General features: G+C 39.0%; 1 long non-coding RNA gene across 1 annotated transcript; it reads right to left on the reverse strand.

Moving 5' to 3' along the window:
* Positions 1–93: 93 nt before the first annotated feature.
* Positions 94–516, reverse strand: LOC112844157 (uncharacterized). Its single transcript, XR_003216794.1, has 3 exons — positions 484–516; positions 293–363; positions 94–185 (listed from the first exon to the last, which is right to left on the reverse strand). It is a non-coding gene; the product is annotated as an uncharacterized LOC112844157 (long non-coding RNA).
* Positions 517–11,903: the final 11,387 nt, after the last annotated feature.

The raw sequence follows: 11,903 nt of genomic DNA on the forward strand, positions 1-11,903 counted from the left end.
TACCTGTATTTTTTCATTAGTTTGAGGGATTGCTATTTAAAAAGGTACATAAAAAAAGAAACAAACTGAACAAACATTTATGGGTTGGTGATTCTTTATTAGGTTTATCAGGTTTGACAGTTGGGTTACTATTTAAGTGACTGTTTGTGGAAGGCGAAGAGACAGAGGGGGACTGGCCGTCCTACCTGTGTCAGGAAAAAGAACCTGGGTTAGAGCTCTTCACAATTTATTTGTTTCGTAAACCTAAATTGCTTGTACATGTATTGAAGAGAAGTGTGTTAGCAGTACTCACCTTATCCTGGTTGTTTCTGTCACAGGATGTGGTGCAAACTGGTAAAAGCAGCCCAATCACCTGCTTATGAGCTGAAGCGTATGTGTTATTAAATTATTTATAGGACTTATTATGAATATATATATATTTTTTCCATGTGTTGTATTGTGGTTTGATGTTTGCTTATAACTTGGGTTATTCCAGATGTTTACCTGAATCAGGTAGAGTATAAAAGGAAGCCAGCTGAAAATAAAATTAAAATTGAATTGATTTTTTAATATCACATTATAGTTTGCAAGAAGTATCATGCCACATTTGACTTCTGACCTCATTTTAACATTCGTACATTATCACTATAGTTTAAGGCACTCAAGTTTTGAGGCAGTAGGCTGAGACATTATCAGTGGGGTTTATTTCCTTGAGGTATAAACTTCTTAAACAAAGAAGTTTGAAAGTAACTTTTTTGTTTAAAAATAACAAAACAGAATGAATATATAGAAAATTTAATACTATTGCCTTAAAAGTAAATATTATCCAGAGAGTGGAGAAGTGCCTTGGTGGAGGTTTGTACTCTCCAAGTGCTTCTTGTTTATTTATCTTTTCCACCATGACAAAGCACTTTCTCCTGCTGCAGAAAACGCACTGTCATACTTGATGCACATCTAATAAATGTGGGCTGCATTTCAAAAAAGATAAAATGAACCTGCGTCCCAGAGTAATCTAATTTCTTATTACTAGCGTAATAAAATTTTCTAAGAACAAGGTGAAAGAACATGTGTGCGCGCACACACACACACACACACACACACACACACACACACACACACACACACACACAAGCAACGATACTTAAACAAAGAAATGTAAAACAAAAGAAACTGACACAAAGTGCTTTATAATCACCCTCATTTGTAATCAGGGTCTTCAAGAACCCAGTTAAAAACTTGGAAGTAATTGAAAAAAGTCAAACAAAAATCAAAATATAACCAAAATATAAATATATTATATATAAAAATTCTAACAGTGGTAACACAGTCAAATAGGAAACATTTATAGTGAGCTCAACCAAACTGAAAATATGCTGCCTTTAAGGATGATTTAAAATCGTCACTTGTTATAAACGTGTCTTTTAGTTGAAGTTTATCAGGCGGTAGATTTTATTTGGTGTAGAACAGAATAGAATTTTATTAATACCTTTTTTAATTTCCCCTGAGGGAAATTATGGTTCCAGCAGCACAACACAACACGAAATACAAATAAGAAAAAAAAAATTACCAAGCAGGTACAAATAATTAAGAATAGAATATTAAAAATAAAAAAATCAACAGCAGAATTTAAAAAGGTAATAATTAAAGGAAGTCCAGGAATTAAAGTGTAAAGTGTAATACATTGGCAGTGTGTTTGTTTGGTTGTTTCAATGGGTTGACATCGTCCACCCCTCCCCTCCTCCTCCCCCCAAGTGCTGAGTTGTACAGTTTGATGGCTCAGGGTACAAAGGAGAGTTTAGGCCTGCTGGTTCTGCTGCTGGGGAGGAGCAGCCCATCGCTGATCGGGAATCTCTGGGCTTTGATGACAGTGTGCAGAGTGTGGCTGACGTCATCCATGTTCAGCAGTTTTTTTCCACAGTCCTGTTTTCTGCGGCTGTCATCAAAGATATAAAAGCTTTAATTAGTTTATCTGAGTAATAGTGGCTGGAACAAAGATAATTTTTATAGAAGGCTGTTGTAAACTTCGGGAGTAAACTAATTTATCCATAAGGCTACGTGTGTGTGTATTTTTTAATTAAATTTTAATGTGTTTCTCAGCCATGAAAAAACCATACAGCAAGCTCTTATACTTTGCTATACAATATATACAAACAAAATTTAAATGTATTGAATTGAATGGTTTGATGATTATAAAAAAACATGCAAATTTTTATGCAATGGCCTTCACAAACACATACCCTGTTGAACAACTATGATCAATTTTAATTGGATCAGTGTTTCTTTCTGAAAGTATTTTGCCACTGAAAATATATTTTCTTCTTCTTCTTCTCTTCTCATTAATGTTTAATACAGATCATGTTACACTGACACAGCTGCACTGTGCTGTCAGACCACTGCTTTTTGAATAAATTAAAGGGAAGGTTTCATGCTCACTTGTCTCTTTGTTCTCAGACTCTATTGCAGTAGCACTATGGAGAGTGTCCCAAGCAGCTGCATCACTCTGCTATGGTAACTGCACCGTATCGGCTCTCAATACCCTACCACGGATAGTGAGAACAGCTGAGAAGATCATTGGAGCCTCTCTTCCCTCCATCACGGACACTTATATCACCCACTCCATCTGCAAAGCCATATGATTGTTGGGTTTTTCTCTGTATGTATGATTGTGGGGTCTACCTTATAATATAAAGCGCCTTGAGGTGACTGTTGTTGTTGATTTAGTGCTATAGAAATAAAATGTAATTGAACTGAAATATAGTTAATACTACACATAGAGATCTGATGACACAAACTTTTCAATAGGCTCACACAAATCACCACACAAATTGAAATACACTCAGAGAGATTGAGATATACACAAACAAAAATATTTTCTACAATATTCTTTCTCCTGCTTGAATAATCTACACTCATTATCATGACCTTGGGACAGGTGTTCATGAAAGGTATAATCGCACAAAGCAGGGTGATCATTTCTGAACATGAAATAAATGTTGATAAGACAACAAAAGAAGATAAAGGAAATCTAGTGTAACACCCAATACAATTATGGTGATAATAAATAACTACGCTTACAAATTTAATAGTATCTATGTTTTAGTGTCTATGATGAAAATAAAACTAAATAAATAAAACATACACAGCTCTACCCGTCTTTGTCACAGGTGTAGGGTACTGTGCAGGGACCAACCTAACCCTAAACCTAACAATTTCTGAACAGTATATAACTATATTTCATAATAATGCTAAAATATGAGACATAATAGTTTTAAGAATAAATTCTTAGTCACAAAAGTGAAGAAAATGTTATTTTCATTAACCCGCATAGTACCAAATGTAGGAATTTCCAGGAGGTACTCAAACGATATCTATGAAAATAATTTGGTTAAATATGTGCACATTTTTTGTTTCAACACCTACTTTACCTACCCACGATTTTGAGACGTGCTGCCCTGCAAAAGTCGGTTAATTCAGGGTAAAATATAGTTGGAAGCAAAACATGCATGTATTTAACAAAATTATTTCATCATTTCAAACTGGACTCGTTGTAACAATGTGTAGAAAAAAAGGCCCAAAGGTCACCCTTTTTTAACGAATATATAGAAACTCCAGAATTGCGCCGTATTCTGAGACTATGTACTGATATTATCGTTTTTGCGACATGTGTTTGCTCATTTCAACCTGAAAGTTGATTGAAAAATGCATTATTTGTGAATGTGAAGTATTCTACATGCTTTATTTATATTACATTATAGTGAAATATAAAGAAATATAACGTTTTTAAAGATATTCATATTATTTTTAAACATTGCTGTTGATTTCAATGTGTGAAAGATATGTAATGATTAGTACATCTAAGTTTTGGCTCAAACAAAGACAGTTTGATACTAAGTTATTCTAAACTTTACAATCAAAAATAAGGAATAATTAAGACATGTTGGTTTGCTTTATTGTCTTTTAATCTTGTAATCTCAAGGTTGTTTCAAATCTCTCAGTCATTCTTTTGTCAACCCTGTTCAATAAACTGAATCTTATTGATTAGGGTGAGGGTGTCACCTTTTGATTTGAGCCGTACAGATTAAGCATTTATGATGATTACTTTTTTATATAACAAAAAGTGATATAACGTCATACGTGTGGATCAAAGTTCAAGTGATCTGGAACACATCATAGCCAGATTACGTTAGTTACATTATGTAATTATCTTATATTTGACATTAAGAAAGTAAATGTTCAGTTTCAGTCTGATCAGATGTTTGTAATAGTTATTTGAGGTCTATTAACCTCCTCCTCCAACAAGGAGGTTATGTTTTTGGTAGCATTTGCGTTTGTACATGTCATTCTCTCTGCAAACACAAGAGCTCTGAAAATTTGGCTTGCATACATCAAGGACTTCAAGGCCAAATTATGTTTTATTGGTCAAAACTGGTCAAAAAGCCTTATAACTTTGGTGTTTTGTCAATATGTAGAAACTACTGTATAAAGATTTAAAGTATCATTCCACATTTGACTATTAGCCTCTCAAGATCAGCAGGTTGCTCTGAAGGTCGAAGTGATATTAATGCTATATAGAACAATTAAAAGCTGTGTTTCTTACTGCCATTGTTTGTATTGACAACATTCATGCACAAAGTCAATTATATGTGGGCGTGATGGACCGAGTTGAAAAAGCAGGAGTCGTCACAGGAATTATTAGAAAAATAGGGTTTTCATTTATTTAACCCCCAAAATTATATTTAAAATAGTAACAAATGTTGAGCTCATAAAAGAGGTCAAAGAAACAAAACTGAACTCAGACAAAGAACTGCGAACTCAACAAACCAAACAACTGCCCAAAAAACATAACGGATCTAAACAGGAAATGACACACAGGGGTATATATAATGGCTGATCAGACCACTATGACACAACAGGGGTAACTAAACAAAACACAATCATAAAGTACAAAAATGATGCAGTAAAGTCTGATTTGTTAATAAACTAAACACCAAAGTGGAAAATCAAAACCCACTAAAACCCTAAACTCAAATATTTAATCAAATACAAAAGCTTTTTTAATTAAAGAAAATACACATTCTCCCCCTTCGGCAGGAAGTGGTGGTGCAGTCCAATCATCCCCTCTATGTATTTTAGGTGCTTTGAACCCAGCTTTTGTCTGGCAACTCTCAGGGTTCATATCAGGTAAGAAGCAGGTACAAGAAACAACGATTAGTCACAAACCAAACCACGAATAAGAAATGAATTGCTATGAATATATAAGTAAACAAAATGTGCGCCCTTACAAATAGAACAAATGTACTGAAACCAATCAATAAACTTATTGGAAACTAAAGTGTGTTACTGTGTTCAAATGAAGAAATAAAAATACAGTGGTCCCTCGTTATTGTCAGGGTTCCTGGGTGTTCACCCAGTATTTTCAGTTCATGTTCACTGTTTGTTTTCCTCATGTTCCATTTCCGGTTTCATTATGTTCAGCTGTGTACTCACCGGTCTCTCATTATCATCCTCATCAGTCCCTGTATTTAAACCCTCAGTTTACATCGGTTCTTTGTCGTGTCATTGTCGCTGTTAGGTTGTCGTCTATGCTCAGTTGCTTCAGTCAGTCACTCAGTCATTCAGCCAACCAGCCATTTCCTGCTTCTGTTCTGTTCGTTCACTCCGTCTGCAATAAACACCAGCCTTCACCTACTTGCGAGTCCAGTGTTTGGGTCCTCCTTTACTCACCCACACTGCAACCACTGACAGCTATATCGCGGTTCACCTTCTGCGGTCTTGCTGTTTCCTGGATTTTTTTTTTGTGGACAATTTTGCATGTTTTTTTTTTTTTTTTTTACAGTGCATTGTTCTGCGTCCTGATTGGCTGTAGACCACTGTCAATCAATCTCGTGCCGTGTCTCAGTCGTGTACAGTACAGAATGCATTGTCAAATTTACATAAATCTTCGATCACTATCAGACTCTGAAGTGCTGTACTGTATGTTTGTAAGTTCTCGCCGCAATAAACACAACAATTTTGACGAAACATCATCACCTGCGGGTGCCTTTGGTTTCATTCTATAATACTGGACTTATTTTTCTTTTTAAGGTTTGAACTTTGAGAGTGTTTAAACAAGAGAGAAAAGTGTGAAAATGTCCATGCCTGTCTGAGAAAAGTGTATAAAGTGTGTAGTGAGGGGTTTTACAGCCTTTACAGCAACATCTATAAGAATTGTAAAAAATAAAGTTGGCTACTTCGCAGATTTCACTTATCGCGGGTTATTTATAGAACGCAACTCTCTAAACAAGGGACCACTGTACACAAGAGTGACCAACTTTAGAGTGTGGCCATGGGTTTGGCCATCACAATGAGAATGATCTAAATATTACTTTGGGCCTCTGATCACTCCTTTAATGTCCCATAAGGTCAAACTTTCATAAAATGTATTTTATCTTTAAAACTCTGCTTAAAATTCCACTGTCTTTGTTTGTATTTGCAACATTTAGGAAAATTATTCGGATGCAATTCAGAATCACTTCAAATTTTTTTTAAGTGGTGTAAAAAGTTTTTTGCTCCTTCCTGATTTCTTATTTTTTTTGTATGTTTGTCACATTTAAACGTTCCAGATAATGAAACAAATGTAAATATCAGACAAAGATAACACAATGAAACACAAAATGCTGTTTCTAAATGAAGGTTTTATGATTAAGGGAAAAAATCCAAACCTGGCCCTGTGTGAAAATGTGATTGGCCCCTAAACCTATTAACTGGTTGGGCCAACCTTGGCAGCATCATCTGCAAAGAAATGTTTGCGATACCTGTCAATGAGTCTTTTACAGCACTGTGGAGGAATTTTGGCCCACTCATCTTTGCAGAATTGTCGTAATTGGATTCAGGTCAGGAATTCGGGTCATAGGTGTCATGGTCTGGGTGAGTGCTGGAACTCTTCTGCATGCCTCGGGGTGGAGTCGCCGTATGTCCTTGTCATCGCTACACCTGCGAGTAATTAGCCTGCAGGCTTTTTATGATCAGCATTCTCAAGCACTCACCACCAGAACATCTGCTAACTCACATTGGTGAAGGCTTCTAGAATCAATGAAGAAACCTAGTCATAGTTATTCCTGTGCTAACGTTATTTTTATCTGTCCTCACAGTAATCCACTGGATATCGCTGCTCCCCGCTGCGACACCTGCCGCTTAATCCACTGGTCAACTCGCAGATCCTCCGCACCTCTTTACCTTCCTGCCCACCTGCCCGGCCTCAGATGTTAATGGAGTTATTATCTGGACTCACCTGTTTTCGCACCGTGATCACTTATCCCCTCCATGCCTCGTGTCCTCCTGCACAAAAGTAAGACCGGTTACATTTCACCATTTACGAACTGGAGTAACGGATGGAACACCTCCTAACACCTGTCTCCCTCATTACAGTGACTTTGAATTTTTTGCCTCGTAATTCCTCTCTGACTAGGTCTCATGGTTCCTGCTCCGGTGTTGGGTTCCCTTCTTTGGTCCACGACAGCCCCAAGACTCCATCACGGACCTCACCACCCAGTTAACCTAGTGATTAACCAGTGCCTCGCTTTCAGCTCATGTTCTTTAGCCTGTTAGAGTCTGAAGTCTCTTTCACAGTGTGTCAATGAAGTGTAGGAATGTGTGCCCACAGAATAATAGTGTGTTTTCATTCATAGTGCCTTCGAAGAAGAAGTGGTGTAATGCCCATAGCATTGCAGCTGAATGCTCGCTCATAGTGTTTTTTATAGGAGAAGTTCAGTTTAAAATCTTTCCTCGCCTAAGTTCCTTGCTCTTAGTTCATAGTGGATGTGTTTTGCATCCTTATACATTTAGTGTTTCCTTTCGATTTCTGTAATAAAGTTTACTTTGCTCTCGGGCCCTGCATCTCTGAATGGTGTCCGCACCTGAGTCGTGACAATAGGTGGACTTGCTGCCGTGTTCTCAATCATTGTGCTTCTGCAGAACCCAAGTGCTCTTCAGCTTGAAGTCACAAACATCTGGCCGGACATTCTCCTTCAGGATTTTTTGGTAGACAGCAGAATTCATGGTTTCATTTAAGACCTGCAAGTCTTACAGGCCCTGAGGCAGGAAGACAGCCCCAGACCATCACACTACAACCACCATATTTCAGTACCGGTATGATGTTCATTTTCAGAAATGCTGTGTTACATTTATGCCAGATGTGATGGGACACACACCTTCCAAAAAGTTTTGTCTCATCAGTTCACAGAGTAGCTTTGATCACAGTGGGAAGGAAAAACTTCCTCCCAGCACAAACTAACCTGCAGAACAACCAGGCTTATCTGCTGTGAGTGGTCGGGGGGTGATGGAAGCAAGGCAGGACAAAGACACACTGTGGAAGCGAGCCAGAGATTAATAATGACTAAGTATTAAATGCAGAGTGGTGTATAAACACATAGTTTAGACGAAACACTCAGACCCCAGCAGCCTCGACCTATTGCAGCATGACGAAGAGAGAATTCAGGGTCAAATGTCCAAATCTCACATTATAGTTTACACAAAAATATTGTGTAAACTGGTTGGGAGTTTGCCCAACCAGTCTACATGTGTTTTGTGGACTTGGAGAAGGCATTCGACCGTGTCCCTCGGGGTGTCCTGTGGGAGGTGTTGCGGGAGTATGGGGTGTCTGGCCCATTGCTACGGGCCGTTCGATCCCTATACAACCGTTGCAAGAGCTTGGTTCGCATTGCCGGCAATAAGTCGGACTCGTTCCCGGTGGGTGATGGGCTCCGCCAGGGCTGCCCTTTGTCACCGATTCTGTTCATAATTTTGATGGACAGGATTTCTAGGTGCAGCCAAGTGGCGGAGGGCTTTCACTTCGGTGACCTCAGAATCTCATCTCTGCTTTTTGCGGATGATGTGGTTCTGTTGGCTTCATGGGGTGGGGGGCTCCAGCTCGCACTGGAACGGTACGCAGCCGAGTGTGAAGCAGCGGGAATGAAGATCAGCACCTCCAAATCTGGGGCCATGGATTTCAGCCGGAAAAGGATGGAGTGCCCACTCTGGGTCGGGGATGAGTTCCTGCCCCAAGTGGAGGAGTTCAAGTATCTCGGGGTCTTGTTCACGAGTGATGGGAGAAGGGAGCCGGAGATCGACAGACGGATTGGTGCTGCGGCTGCAGTGATGCGGACGCTGCACCGGTCTGTCATGGTGAAGAGGGAGCTGAGTGTAAAAGCGAAGCTCTCAATTTACCGGCCGATCTACGTCCCTACCCTCACCTATGGCCACGAGCTGTGGGTAGTGAGCGAAAGAACGAGATCGTGGATACAAGCGGCGGAAATGAGCTTCCTTCGAAGGGTGGCTGGCCTCTCCCTTAGAGATAGGGTGAGAAGTTCGGCCATCCGGGAGGGGCTCAGAGTAGAGCCGCTGCTCCTCCACATCGAAAGGAGCCAGCTGAGGTGGTTCGGGCATCTGACAAGGATGCCTCCTGGGCGCCTCCTGGGTGAGGTGTTCCGGGCATGTCCCACCGGGAGGAGGCCCCGGGGCAGACCCAGGACACGCTGGAGAGATTATATCTCTTGGCTGGCCTGGGAACGCCTTGGTGTTTCCCCGGATAAGCTGGAGGAGGTGGCTGGGGAGAGGGAGGTCTGGGCTTCTCTGCTTAGGCTGCTGCCCCCGCGACCCGGCCTCGGATAAAGCGGATGAAGATGGATGGATGGATGGATGGATGGATAACAAAAATATTATGTCTTACTTTTACATTTCACATCTGCCTTACTGTCTGTCAAGTATACCTCAAAATGCATTATATATAAAAAGCTAAATGTATTCATGGTAAGGTTATTTACAAATCAAATTTGCAAATCAATACCTGTTACCATATACCTTCTCCTACATAATGTTGGTGTAATCAAAGTAAGCGTCTGTCATGCTATCCATATCTCATTTTTGTGTCCCTAAAAACTTCTTTTTGAACTTCTTTTTAAAGTATATTTAAAAAGAACAAAGAAAGAGAAATAAATATACATAAAATCCAACATCATTCATGGGATTCTGTTCCTTTGTAGCTTTGTCACTGAAAAAGGATATTATTATCTGGCATCAAACTTTGTTCTCTCTCTCTCTCTCTCCATATGTATATATATATGTGTATGTGTGTGTGTGTGTGTGTGTGTGTGTGTGTGTAATAAATTAACTTTTCAAATTAATTAATCGCAATTAATGTGTTAAATTCCCACGCGTTAATTGCAATATATATGAATATATATGGATTATGGATGGATTATCTCAGTTGTTCTCCTGAGTAAAGTTTGGTCCGTTTACAGCATCCTGCCATGCGATTGCATTTGTCCCTAACCATCGGGAACTCTCACGGTAACTTTCATCGAGTGGAAAAAAGTTAGCGTTCATCCTCCAGCTTCACTGTGTTTATGTTATGCTAATATAGCTGTGTCGCTAGCGATCATGTAGCACATCATTATATAGCAGCTAGTCCAACTTCAGTAACCCTACAAACGTCACTGCTGTTTAGTTTTCTGGCTTTATTTATGTTGGAAGTCATATCAGAGCTGTATGTTTTAAGCTTTTCAGAAATCTCCCAGTCAGAACATGCTATATCATGTTTAGTTGGAAACTAGCGAGCTAACTTCCTGCTAACTTCTAACTCCATTAAATTTAATAAACTGTTTTCATGGATGCCTGGATTTAAACTTAATTGTTACACCTGGTAAAGCAGCAACGCTGATCATTTTATTAAGGATGAAATAATTTAGACAATTTTTAACTCTCAGTGATGCCGCAGTGTTCGTTTGACTTTGGGACTTGAAGCGGACTGAATTTTGGACCCAGATTACTCCAAGTCCGTGAGGCTCCTGACTACTGTAACCGTAATGCTCCGACAATCCATCAAGCAGTGCGACTTCGTAGCTTACCAAAGTCGTACTAAAACATTTTTTGAGCGCTGTGTATCACACAAAATTGGTTTGAGGTCAGTAATCACAACCAGAATTCATACATAAGGCGTACTGATTATAAGGCGCACTGTCAATTTTTGAGAAAATAAAAGTATTTTAAGTGCGTCTTATAGTGCGAAAAATATGGTAGTTACTGTATTGTCCAGTTGGTTAGCCATCACCAGTTTGTTTGTATCTGGAAGTCCCACAGGATATTAATTTGCCTGGTAATTCTCACCCACTCATTTGACGTCGAGACTTCCAGGCCATACTCGGTATAGATGTTGCTGTTTACTATGTCGGCCACTTGGTTATGGCCTTCCATGTATGCCCTGACTCTTGCACCCTGCTGTTATGTGCTAGATTGTCTCAGTGTCATCTTTACACAGCCTGCACCTGGGGTCTTGCCTGGTGAGGTAGACCCCAGCTTCTATTGATATTGTGCTTAGGGCTTGCTACTGTGCTGCCATGATTAGTGCCTCTGTGCTGTCTTTCAGTCCAGCTTTGTCCAGTCACTGGTAGGATTTCCCTACTATTAATACAAATAAATTAATACATGTCAAAACTAAACTTGTATCAAATAAATCTTTTTGATACCTTGTTGCACACAAAAAGGCTTCACAGGTAACAATAATAAAAATGTTGATAATTATAACAACATAATCTTTTCAACACCTCTGCAACAGTTAGACAGTAAGATGTTAACTATGTTAAACATAAAAACAAAACAACAGAAGTCAAAAGTAAATAAAAGAGTTAAAAGACTAAAGTTAAGCACCTAGGATAGGAGTAGTAAAATTAATGACTATGATATGATTCTACAGCAATAAAAAGTATATCAGGGCTCAAGAACAGAGGATGGGGAAGTTGCTATCTCTAGAGTCCAGAGTCTGTCTGGCTATATCTCAAAGCTACAATAAAACACTTGTGATAACTAGATGCGGTGCCAATTTTAATTATATAACAATGCAATAAAAAGGAAAAATATTGCCGATAAATAGCTCAGCTACAATCGAAAAA

The sequence above is a fragment of the Oreochromis niloticus genome, linkage group LG16 (assembly GCF_001858045.2).
Source record: "Oreochromis niloticus isolate F11D_XX linkage group LG16, O_niloticus_UMD_NMBU, whole genome shotgun sequence".
Lineage (NCBI taxonomy): Eukaryota > Metazoa > Chordata > Actinopteri > Cichliformes > Cichlidae > Oreochromis > Oreochromis niloticus.